The sequence below is a fragment of the Bactrocera dorsalis genome, chromosome 2 (genome assembly GCF_023373825.1).
Source record: "Bactrocera dorsalis isolate Fly_Bdor chromosome 2, ASM2337382v1, whole genome shotgun sequence".
Taxonomy (NCBI): domain Eukaryota; kingdom Metazoa; phylum Arthropoda; class Insecta; order Diptera; family Tephritidae; genus Bactrocera; species Bactrocera dorsalis.
Window position 1 is genome coordinate 20,280,889 of NC_064304.1, and position 12,281 is coordinate 20,293,169.

General features: G+C 31.1%; 1 long non-coding RNA gene across 2 annotated transcripts in view; it reads left to right on the forward strand.

The window, feature by feature from the left end:
• Window positions 1–7,400, forward strand: part of LOC105229869 (complexin) — a 349,701-nt gene extending 342,301 nt beyond the window's left edge. For both annotated transcript variants that reach the window (XR_007421482.1, XR_007421481.1), the window contains one exon: window positions 3,253–7,400. This is a non-coding gene — a long non-coding RNA (complexin). The remainder of the gene's footprint in view (window positions 1–3,252) is intronic.
• The last annotated feature ends 4,881 nt before the right edge of the window (window positions 7,401–12,281 follow it).

Here is a 12,281-nt window from a genome sequence, read left to right on the forward strand (position 1 = left end):
TAGTCGATGCTCTCTTTATCTATATACTACTCTCATATTTTTCCTTCCCTTAAATGTTTCTAATACATTTTCTCATAGTTCTTAATCTTTTACCTCATCTAGTATTCAAGCTCTTTTTGCCCAACCCTTAAAAATAATCCACTTGAGACTATAGCATTTCCCATAACTTATCTAGACCTCTTTCTGTGCTCGCAAACACATTCACAAAATCTCCTCCCCCTCTCCAAAGTTATAAAAATATACAAAAATACTTCAAAACACACAAAATATATTTTTAGCATCTATATTTCTTACTGTCACTAGCTGTGTACATGCATACAAACATACATGCATACTCATTGTATATAAATAATCATAAAAGTAAATCACAATTTTGCTATTGCCTGTGAAATGTGCAAAAACCAAAAACTACAACAGCCAAATAGACATTTATTACATACAAACTACATGTTCATTATCGAATAATATGTCTTTGAATATTAACTTCTAAATTTATATAACTATATATATAAACATATATTATACAAGTCTATAAGGTAAGTCTATGTGTGTGCCTCTCTTATAATTTCAGCTTGTATGAAAAAGATTTGGCATTTCATACGTAAAAAGTTTAAAAGCATTTTTTAATCGGTAAGTAAGTGAGGGCAAATGTCGACGCGGGCAAACGCACTTTGAAGTTGTTTGAAGTTGTTGGTGGTGTTGGCCGGAACACTTAAGCCGCTTGAATACATACATTTGTCAACTGGACGCACGTCGCTCGCCTGGATCTACATTCACTTTGCGAAAATGATTGCAGCGACTGTCATAGCTTTCATTTTAACTGTAATTAATTGTTGCACATAAAGTCGTGTATGAATTTGTACTCCAATTATGAACGGTAGATTGCTACAATTTCACCACTCTTTAACATTGCACTCTCTCTCTCTAACATCTTGATGTGTAGGTTTGCACAGGAATGTCACATATCTATATATATTTTCACATATCGATGACTTCACAACATACTCATGAACATATTTTACACACAACTACGCAGAAGTATTGCAGCATGTGTGGCATTAAAAGGCATTCACGTTTATAAATGAAATACAGTTTAGCTTTTCTGCTAAAATTTAAAGCATAATACTAAAAATGTTATTGGAGTATAAAAATAATTCTACTATAGGGCATAATAATATTGTTACTAGTTGAAAAAACTAACAATCTCATTTTGCTAAAGGCTCCACTGCAGAGTTGTGCAACTCTCAGTCACAAAAAGTAGTATATAGTAGAGCGTTAAAGTTAGGGCGTTTAATACAAAACCTTAAAGAATGTATGTAGTTTAGCTGTTTTTTTCTATCAACTGGGCGAAAAATTCCGAATCGTGCATGCATACATATCAATATATATAAATATATACGTAATACAGCACACACATGCAGACATATTTAACAATCATGCATGCAGGTAGGTAAATCCTTATTAATTGTCGACATTTGTGCATATACACGTTACTATGTTTATACAATAACTAATATTATACTATATGTATACAAATATATAACTCCTTTCACTCTTACTTCTAACTAAAATCATTATCAACTCTTCAATAACCTCGATAAATATTCAACTTCAAAATATATATGTATGTACATAAATCATATGCTATCCTTTTATCTGCTTCATACTTCAATTCATAAAAAATAAATCACAACGCCTACATACAGCCACTATAATACTCATTTTATGGTCAACATTCATAAAAGCAGTTATTATTCAAATTACTTTTAAAAAAGAAACCAGAGCCAAATGCTTGAGAATAAGAAAATTTTTATAATTAATGTGTACTCAATTCTAGGAAAACTCGTTTCCTCGCCGAAAATAAAACAATTTAACTGAAATACAGTTATACAGAAAGCAGTATAGTTAAACTTTCATCAAAAGAGTTAAAGCTTTCATCAAGAGGCTTAGAGCTTTCATCATTTTCTATAATTTTGGAAGGAATGTGCACCTAATTCAAGAAAAATTCGTTTCCTCGTCGAAAAAAAACATATAACTGCAATACAGTTACATAAAAAGCAGTATAGTTAAGCTTTCATCAAACGACTTAGAGCTTTCACCATTTTCCAGACAGTCACTCGTAAAGATAAGAAAGCTAGCTAAAACGTTTAAACTTTTCACAGAAACCATTTAACTTCAATACAGATACATTAAAAGCTGTACAGTTGAACTTTCATAAAGTGAATTAGAGCGTTCATCAAGCGGCTTAAAGCTTTTATCGCTTTCTAGAACTATAGCTCCTAACGCCAACAAAGCTAGCGAAAAACTTTTTAACTTATATGAAACTGGAAGCAGTATAAGCAATCTTTCGTCAAAAGCGTGCGAGCTTTCATCCTTTCCTAAAACCAACACTCGTTTTTAGTCAAGTTTTAATCTATAAAGCTAAAGCTTCTAGTATTTTAAATTAGGAACAGTGAAATATATTTTTGACTTGTTATTATAATTTCCCTATATAATGAATGAAATCGTATGTGCATCGAGCTTTCATTTAATAACCAAAATTTTCAACTTGAACGAAATTCGCCTACTTGTTTTGCAGTTTAAGCTTTAATATTTAAAAATAATATCAAATTATTTGAAACATGCCGATATTTGTACTTAAACAGTTTAGTCTAAGCTTTATCATAAAGCAAAAAGCTGCTCAAATTAAAGTATGTTGTTTTCAAAGAAACTTATGCCAAGTTTGAATCCTATTCGTTCTTTAATGTTACATGGTCTTTAAAAAGCTTTGGTGAGCTTTCATAAAAAAGTTCTCATCTTTCAGCTAGACTGATGAAAGCTTCTACTCCGTTAGCCGTTTTTCGATTAATGAACTACTGGCATGTCAAAATATATTAACGAACTATATTTCAGTGAAAAAGATCAAACTGTAAATATTATGAAGCTCTCTCTTGCAAACTCAATGTACACAAAGTTTAAGAAGTTCCTTTAATAATACGAAAATTTTATTCATGCCCTTACACGAAACCAATCTACAATTTTCAACTGCTTCTTAACTTTTACTTTAATTTACACTTTTCACTCTTCTCTTTTTAACAGCAAACAAGTAGAAATTTTTCACAAAACTTAAATTCTCAAAAACAAGTTTTATTTAATTTTTATTTCAGTTACTTTAAAATATTGTCTGATTTGAAAATTAATTACTTTTCGATTGCTACATCCATACATGACATTCGTTTTAATTTCTATTTTTCATTTCGAATTTACTTACAGCCAAATTGAAAAATCGTCTCAGTGATGCTTTTAAAAATTGCCCATTGAAAAACCTGTTTTAATAGCATTTGAAAAAACTAAAACAAACAAACAAAAGCCGAAAACAGCAAACATGACTATACAAAGCAGGCAGCAACAATAACTAACTCTAACAGTAAACAGCGCGCAAATCACAAACAAACAAAGCAAAAGCGCAAGCAACACATACAAAGCACAATTTCACTTGCGAGTATTGAGTTTACAGACAGCACCACCCACAAAAACGTGTGTATGCGTGCAAAGCTCAAATGCCAAACAAAACAAAGAAAAAACTTTTCGGAATGCGGTTTCAAAATTTCCAAAATTGTCAACAAGCCAGAGAAATAATAAACAGAAAATAAACGAAAAAATAATCTATCAAAAAAATCATAACAAAAAACCGAAATTCTTGTAATTAAAATTTCACACAAAATTAGTAAAGAAATATCAAAAATATATAAAAACTGAATTTGCAGTCTAGCAGCAAAGTCGAACGATATATACATATATTTACAAACTCTACACAAATTAAACTTTGTTCCAAATTTATATTTTCAACATAATTTAGTGCCCTAATTTGTTATATAAGCAAACAAATTTAATTGAAATATATATAATAATTATTGAATTAGAGCAGAAGCAACCACCAATAAGTTAGACATATGGAAACTAATTCAAAATTAGATATACAAACAGACCGATTGGTTGTAAATACAAATGTAGGTAAAAACAGAGCTTAATATAATACAAAAAGCTATTGGTTTTAAAGCAAATAAAAGCGTTTTGCAAACTTTTTGGCCATTTCTTATTACTGAGCACTAAATTTCGTAAGATTAATTTAGTAGAATTTGAATTAAAATTTTTCAAAACCTTTTTATTTCATATAATTTAGCTTTTGATATCACTAATGAAAGCTTTTAATTGGTATATAAACTCCTCCGTAGCTTTCATTTATTTCAATTTCAGTTTCAGAAAGATTTAAAGATAATAAGTATGGTTACTAGATATTTTTGAGACACTAAAGTTTCTGGAGCTTAAAAGCTTACAAGTTTAAAAGTGTTTTTTTAACATTACTTTAGTAGGATTTGTTTAAAAAATTTTCAAACAATTTTTATTTAAAATAATTCCGCTTCTAATTTCACAAATGCAAGCTTTTAGGTGGTATGTAAACTGCTCAGGAGCTTTCAATAATTTTTATTTCAATTTCAGAAAGTTGTAAGAGCAAAAAGTATAATAATTACACATTTTGCAGGCATTGAAGCTTCTGAAACTTAAAAGCTTTCAAGTTGAAAAGTGTTTCATTTTTTAAATAAATAGCTTTCATTAATTTTTATTTCAGTTTCAGATAGTTTGAAAAGCAAAAGGTGTTATTACTACACATTTTAAGGATACTGTAGCTTTTGAAGCTTAAAAGCTTACAAGTTTTAAAGTGATTTAATAATAAAATTGTAAATGGATTCGGAAATTTCAAAGGCGCTCCTGGTAGACAAAATTTTTTCCAAAACTAGATAATATAATTTGTTCGAAAAAAATTAAATCTACAATAAGGCGCTCAATTTACCGAAAAGCGTTCTGATTTTATTTTTAATAATTTTACAAGTACGGAATAGAATTTTAAAAACATTTTCTTGTTTTTTCAACCCTTTATCTGTGTGATGAAAGCTTTCATACTAAGCTCACGAATAAAAGCTTTTCATGAACTTTCACCATATAAAAACTCCGATTCTAACTGAAACGACAGTTTAAGTCTTTTATCCGCGTGATGAAAGCTTCTTTGCTAAACTCCTGAATAAAAGCTTTTTATGGGCTTTCACTGGGCTTTCACATCGGTTTAAGCCTTTTATCTTTGTAATGAAAGCTTTCGTACTCAGGTTCTGAATAAAACCTCATAAACAGAGCTTTCACCATATAAAACCTTTGCTTCTCAACTGGGTTTATTGATGATTTTCAGCTTATCTATAATTTATTCACTTTTCTATTAAAAAAACAATCGCGTGTCCATTTCTAACATAAATAAGGCAATTTGAAATACCAAAACTAGAAAAGAAAAACATTTTCTACAGTTCTGTACGAGCTTTCACCTTATAGACAATTGTTTTATAAATTTTATTTTCATAATTTTTTTAATCACTTATATTTTTGAAACATTATTGCTTATTATTACGGAGAAGAGCCAAATTGCATTGCTAAAACCACAAAAAAATACATAAAAATACAATTCCAATAAATAAACAAACAAAAATAATTGAACATATTATTTAAATTGATTACAAATATAAAAAATATATAAACGATGGTACTTAGAAATATGAAAACGAGGGTTTGGTCAAATATTCGGTAGACGGCTAGAAGGCTTGGCAAAATGGCATTGAAAATGGCACTTCAATAAACAACGACATTAGCATAAGTTCTTAGCATTATATTTAATATTAAATAAATATATACACTTGCATATATACATACTTATATATATATACATAAAATTAAGCTGATAAATATATATATACATATATATATAAATTGTATTTAAAACACCTATATTATATTATAGAAATGAAGATTATTCTTTACAATAAATAGCCGTTAAAAAATGGAGTAGTTTGAACCTCCCTATATACGCGTAAAATCAATAGTAAGGGGTAAAAAATGAAAACCAACTTCGAAAATAGTTATTGCTACTAATTGCGTAAAATTAAATTTTCAAAAAACAAAATAAGTAACGAGTTTGCTGCTGAGCCAGTAGCGCGCTTAAAGACAAACATGAATTTAGTGAGTAAACTACTCAGATCCTTATACATACACACACATACACATATACTGCATAGCATAAAAAATAAACACATAGGGTGCGTCAAAAATTTCCAGTGCTATTTCAAACAAACTAACTGTAATTGTTGCCATATACTATACGTAAAAGCGCTCTCTCAAGACTGACTCCGCTTTGTTTAGAGTCGGTGGCAAAGCGCACTTCTGCTTGGATCCAAAAGGACAATTCCTGAACGCCGTATCTTACTAACTAGCTGCAGTTTATAAATAATCGCAGCCAAAAATATCAAAATACTGCTTTAATATTTTTTTAATTATTTCAAGAAAGTTTCAGATTTGGAAAGGGTATCAAGAGCCGTCTGAAAATATGCTAAAGGATGGAATTGTTTTTTAACAAGTCTTTTTTAAGAATAATATTCGCGACAAGTTTTAAAAATATATTTCTAACTAGTGCTTTAAATTTTGTTCGTACCTCAGTACGCTTTAAAGTTGATTAAACAATTTTACATTTATCAATCAGCTTACTCCGGCATTATATGTTGCATACAATTATGCGCTGTCACTTTCGTGCAAATATTCCATACTCGCTAAGTAACTTCTTCCATGGCGAGTTTAGTCTCTCCAACATAAGTTGCCGGTTCGAGAAATCAAAATACCAACACAATTTTTTCTAAAAAAGCAAACATACTTTTAGGCGACAATTACTACTAAACTGCAGTAAACTTTTGAGTTATCACTAAAGGCTCTTTCTAAAAACTTCTGCAAATACTATCGCACCTCAAACTCGAGCAAATTACTATAGAAATAATTAAAAGTAGAGTTTTTCGCTTAAAAACTAAAACTCCAATTAAATATTATTGGAAAACCTTGCCGTTTAAAAAATAATAAAATTAAGGCATTTTTCTCCCGAACATATAGCGTTACTCAAAAAGCTTACCAAAGCTACTTAAGCTCTTAACTTTTCAAAACTAGCGTTAACCAACTGTCGACATTTAAACGAAACTGTTCTTAAAACAGCAAAGCAAAAATACTTATGGCATACCTACTATACATATATAAAATTAACATAAGTGAAACATACATATACATATACAACTAGTAAACCAACAACAACAGCAACCACAAGTAAAAGTGTAATGCAAAACAAAGATCGACTGAATTATTGTTAAAAAGTTTTGTGAATTATATATTATTGATATAATCAAGCATTAAAGTAAAAGCAAAAATGAAGCAAAGCAGAACCAAAAAAAAAAAATACAAAAAATTTATAAAAAAGAGAGTACACTTAAAGTAAACATTAAATGAATTAATATAATTACATATATACATATACATTTTTAATATTAATTTGATTGAGAAATAAAGTAAAATAATATTGCAAAAGCAAAAGTTAAATTAATAAAATTTAGCAAAAAGTTGAGAGTTAAGTAAAAAATTAAGAAATTTACATGCCACAACAAAAAGCACAGACACACACCTACAAATACAAGGCAGCTAGCGGAAGACCAAGTGAACCAAATTAAAATTAAACTTCAATAGTCTCCAGCTAAAATGAGTTGATGAGAAAAAAATACAAAAAATAAAAGAAAAAGAACTTCTGTATATAAATTCCAGTATTTAAAGCAAATTTAAAAACTTTTGTAAAAAATTTCACATCTACAACAACAAACACTATATTTCGTTTACTTCAACAACAACAAAGGCTGCAACACACACAAAACACACGCATAGCAACAAATATATGCAAATATACAATAACAAAATGCTGTAGAACACAAAACAAAAAAGGAAAAAATTACAAAAAAAAATACAAATAAAATAAAAAATATGAAATATACAAAACAAAATTAAAATTACAAAAATATATAATCACACACAAACCAACACATAGATAAAACAAAAATCAACAAAAAAAAAAGTTTTCAAAAAAATTAATTATTTTTGATGTTTTTTCAAAGAGTTGCGTTCGTTTCATGTTTAGAAATACCGAATATATAACGAAATCTGATTGAAAAAAAAACAAAAAATTCAAATTTGTATCTAAACAGTAAAAGTGCATAGCTAAGCATATTAAGTGACAACTAAATCGAAAAGTGCATAACGCAAAACAAAAAATAAAAATAATAAAAAGAAGAATATTTTGAATTATCATTACTGTAGTTAAATACACACTTTTGTGCATGTATTTGCATATTTGCGTATTTATATTTATTGTTGAACTATAAAACAGAAAAATTATAATAAATAATAGTATATGAAAAAGAACTTGAGAAATAAAAAATGAGCAAATAAACGCAAATATTTAATAATACCAAAAAAACTAAATGAAATTTGAGGAAAAAAGAAAACATTAAACAAATTAATACAAATGTTTTAAATGAATTACAACAATAATAAATTCGCATAAAAACCATTTACAGCGAAATGTATTTTAATTCGAAGGAAATGAAGAAGCGGTAAGTAAGCAAGGAAGATTTTGATAGAAACCGAGTAACTAGAAATTTTCAAAATTGTGTTCAAACGCGATTTAAAGCTTATGGAGATGGCACTCTACGGTCGACAAACTGCCTTCTTGGACTACCTTTTAGAAGTTCACTAACAAAACTCTGGAGATGCGCTGATAACATGTTAGTAAAGCCATAATTTCCTCTACTCTATATATTGGATAGTCGAAAAAGTCATAGATGTCGTTGCAGTCGTTTATCTCCAGTGCTGACAATCACATTGTGTTATACCATAAAGAGTTGCAAAGTTGAGATTTTAAGCTTCATTTAACCAAAAAAAATTCGGGGAACGTGAAAAAAGTTACAGCTGTTCAAAAATTAGTGAAAATAATGAAGAAATTCTCTATTTCTTTTGAAATTTTTGTATAAAAAAGAGAAGAATGCCGCGCAAGCCACCAATCAAATTTGCGAAGCTTACGAAGACGATGCTGTATCAGTTCGCGAAAAATGGCAAAGACTGGTCAACCAACTTACGAAAAGACTTGGATTGAGTTAAAACACTCGTTCGACATGCTTTTGGACCGTGCAAAAAGCTGTATTGAAACAGACGGAGACTATTTTGAATAAAATAAATTGATTTTGCCGAAAAAACCATTTGTTCCTCTAAACGGATGTTTTTTTGGCTACTCAGAAGAAGTTAGAAAAAAACACACTTGTTACATTTAAAAGTGATATAAGATAGTATAAGTAGATCGCATCTCTGTGCAGTCTTGTATGAGTTTAATATACCCAAAAATTAGCAAATCTCATTAAAGCCACAATGGCGAACGTCAGAAATGTGGTAAGAATTGAAAACTTTATAGGTCTAGGACAAAAGCAGTGCCTTTCATGCCTACAATCCAATTTGTGCTTGAAAATTTTGGCAGGGACTCTCTGAAAAACACCGAAGACACAATATTTCTCAAATCGACCCAAATTTTAGCTAACGCTCACAATACACTACTGCGGACAAAAAGTAGTAAAACTTTTTTCCTAATTTTTAATTCTTAATGCATTCTTTAAAATATTGGGTTGTCACAAAAGTCTTGCGGTATTTTTATTGAATCAATTCGTGTGGCACCCATACATCGAGCTTCTTAGTGACTCCAAGCTTCTTCAAATGGTTTATAACGGTTTGATGCCGGTCTCTTTCGACCAATTCAGCGATTTTATCGCAATTTTCGACGACAGGCCTTCCGGAGCGTGACGCATCTACGACCACCTCTACACCAGAACGAAAGCAGTTTCATCGTTGTGCGGTGGAAATGAAAACTGTATCGGGTCCATAAACTGCACAAATTTTATTGGCGGCTTGAAATGCATTTTTGCCTTTATCGTAGTAGTACTCGTACTGTAAAATATGCCGTCTTTTCTCTTTATTTTTCTCCATGTTTGCGACGCTATAACTCACGAACGACTTAAAAGAAACGACAATCAAGTCAATGTTAGCGCGTGAAATGAGCTTTCCAAAAAGGTATAGCATGACCCGATGCGACGAATAAAAGTAGAAGTACGCGCTTTCAGCGCCAACTAGCGAAAATACCGCAAGACTTTTTTGACAAACCAATGTATATCGTATCCCTCAAATTAATCACTCTTTGTCCACAAAACTTGTGCCAACGATTTTTGCAATCCATATTGCGTTTATACATATAGAAAACTGGTAAAACCATTATAAGTCTTATTGGCCTTAACTTAACTTGAGCACTAGCGTGCATAACTTTGAGGTACTTAAGAGAACAATATATCTGCGGTAATAAATCAGAGGATAGCTAAGAGAACATCAAAGTCATGAAAAATCGGTGAACTCCACACAGATTGCTCCTTTATTAAACCCTGAAATTATGCAAAGCCGATGAAATCAAGATTGAGTCTTTATTCGAAAGGTGTTACGCAGATGTTTTGATGTTACGAGTATATGGAGGCAGCGGTACAGCCACGAATTACAGACTTTATATAAGTTGCGTGATATTGCAATTACAATTAAACGAAAATTATCCTACCAAACAAATTCACCTGGTGAGATTCAGAAATAACAGAAACAGGGACAGACCAATAATTAATTATGTGGACAAGGACATTAAAGTTTTGGAGCTACGATGCTGGCAAACTCAAGCAAGGGACAGAAATAATTCGAGAATTAAAGTAAGAAGCAATGACTAGCACCAGATGTAGCTGGTAATGATGATAATTAGAAATATAGAAACTTAAGTAAATAAGGTAAGCGTGTATCGAGATAGCATAGGATATAAATTGCGCTGCAGAAATATAGACGATGGATTATTGATATATGGTGAAAGAGAGGATTCCCTAATTCCATTGTAACTATTCAAATAAAAGTTAGCCTTTTTTAAAAGGAAACGATATTAGTTCCGCTGTACCTAATTCATTTGGTCGGGCTTCAGATCAAACACCGAACAAAAAATGCATAATAGAATTTTTATTTACTGATAACAATACTTATGTAATATGTATATTAGAGTGTTTTTTTTTAACTATTATTTTTTTCAGTCCCGTCACGAAATTTCCATAGAAAATATACCACAATCGTGAGTTTTTATCTTTAAATTCCTACAGATCAGAGGTATTTTATGGCATCGCTTTGACTTTAGACACATATTCCTCAGAATTTTTCGCTCTACAAAAGTGCCAAGTGCAACAAAGTCGAATTCATACCGGGGAGGTGGTATGGGGCTCTAAGCCTGATTTTTCCATGAAAGTGAATTTTTTGTAAATATCTTGTAAATGACAGGAACCAAAGAAAAAATTTAAATGACAAATTTGTAGGAAAGTTTATTTGATCTAAAAAAAGGTCCGAGGTCAAAATCGCTATCATTAATACTTCTCGAGATATTCGGCTCTTTAAGTAAGGCTGTATGCAATTTTCATAGATTTTTGAATACATACCATCTATAAAGAAGACAATTCAATGAAAATAATGTGATAAGGGTAGGTCAAAAGGATACTTTGTGAATAAAAATCCATTAAGGACTTGCTTTTTAACAACAACCAATATGTTTTTCTTCACAACCAACAAAAAATTTTGCGCTATAGTTGGTAAAATATATATTGTAAATACACACACAAAACCATAAATGCGAAGATAGTTTTTAAACCCGCATATGAAATATCATACACATCAATGAAAACGCTCTTAACCTTCCAGCAACCACTCCTACCAAGTTCCGAGAGAGTTTAAGGCTAAAACCCAGCAACTTTGAGTGTATTGAAGCAGCTGCTGTCAGCCGCATCCGCAAGTGCCAGATACACTGGCACACATATGACGGGCACATAAACGCCCATCTGCACATCTGCAAGAGGATGAATAATTTCATACAGTTTCATTTGCAGCAACGAGCAACGCACAACGCCGCATAACTGTAACACATTGCCAGCGCTGTGTGTCATTCGCACATGCACTACTTGCCACAGCAAAGAGGAACTGGTAGGTTGCACTTAATTGGTGAAGAGGCTGCGAATTGCAGAGGAGTGCAACTGAGATGGGCGAATGAAGTGCTTGATGGCTTTGTAAGCTTTGTGAGCTTCATTGCCACAGGCTTTTGCATTAATTTTCTTCCATATGTTGCCAGTTGATAACAAAGCATCGCAAATGACTGAATGACGGTCTTTTGCTCAATGTCATTACTCAAGTGTTGCGGGTGATGGCGAGCGCGTGTGGGTATGTGAACTTGTGGTGTACAAAAGATTTTGCCACAGTCACTACACGGCCCATTAAGTCACTTCCCGCAAGACGCATTTGGA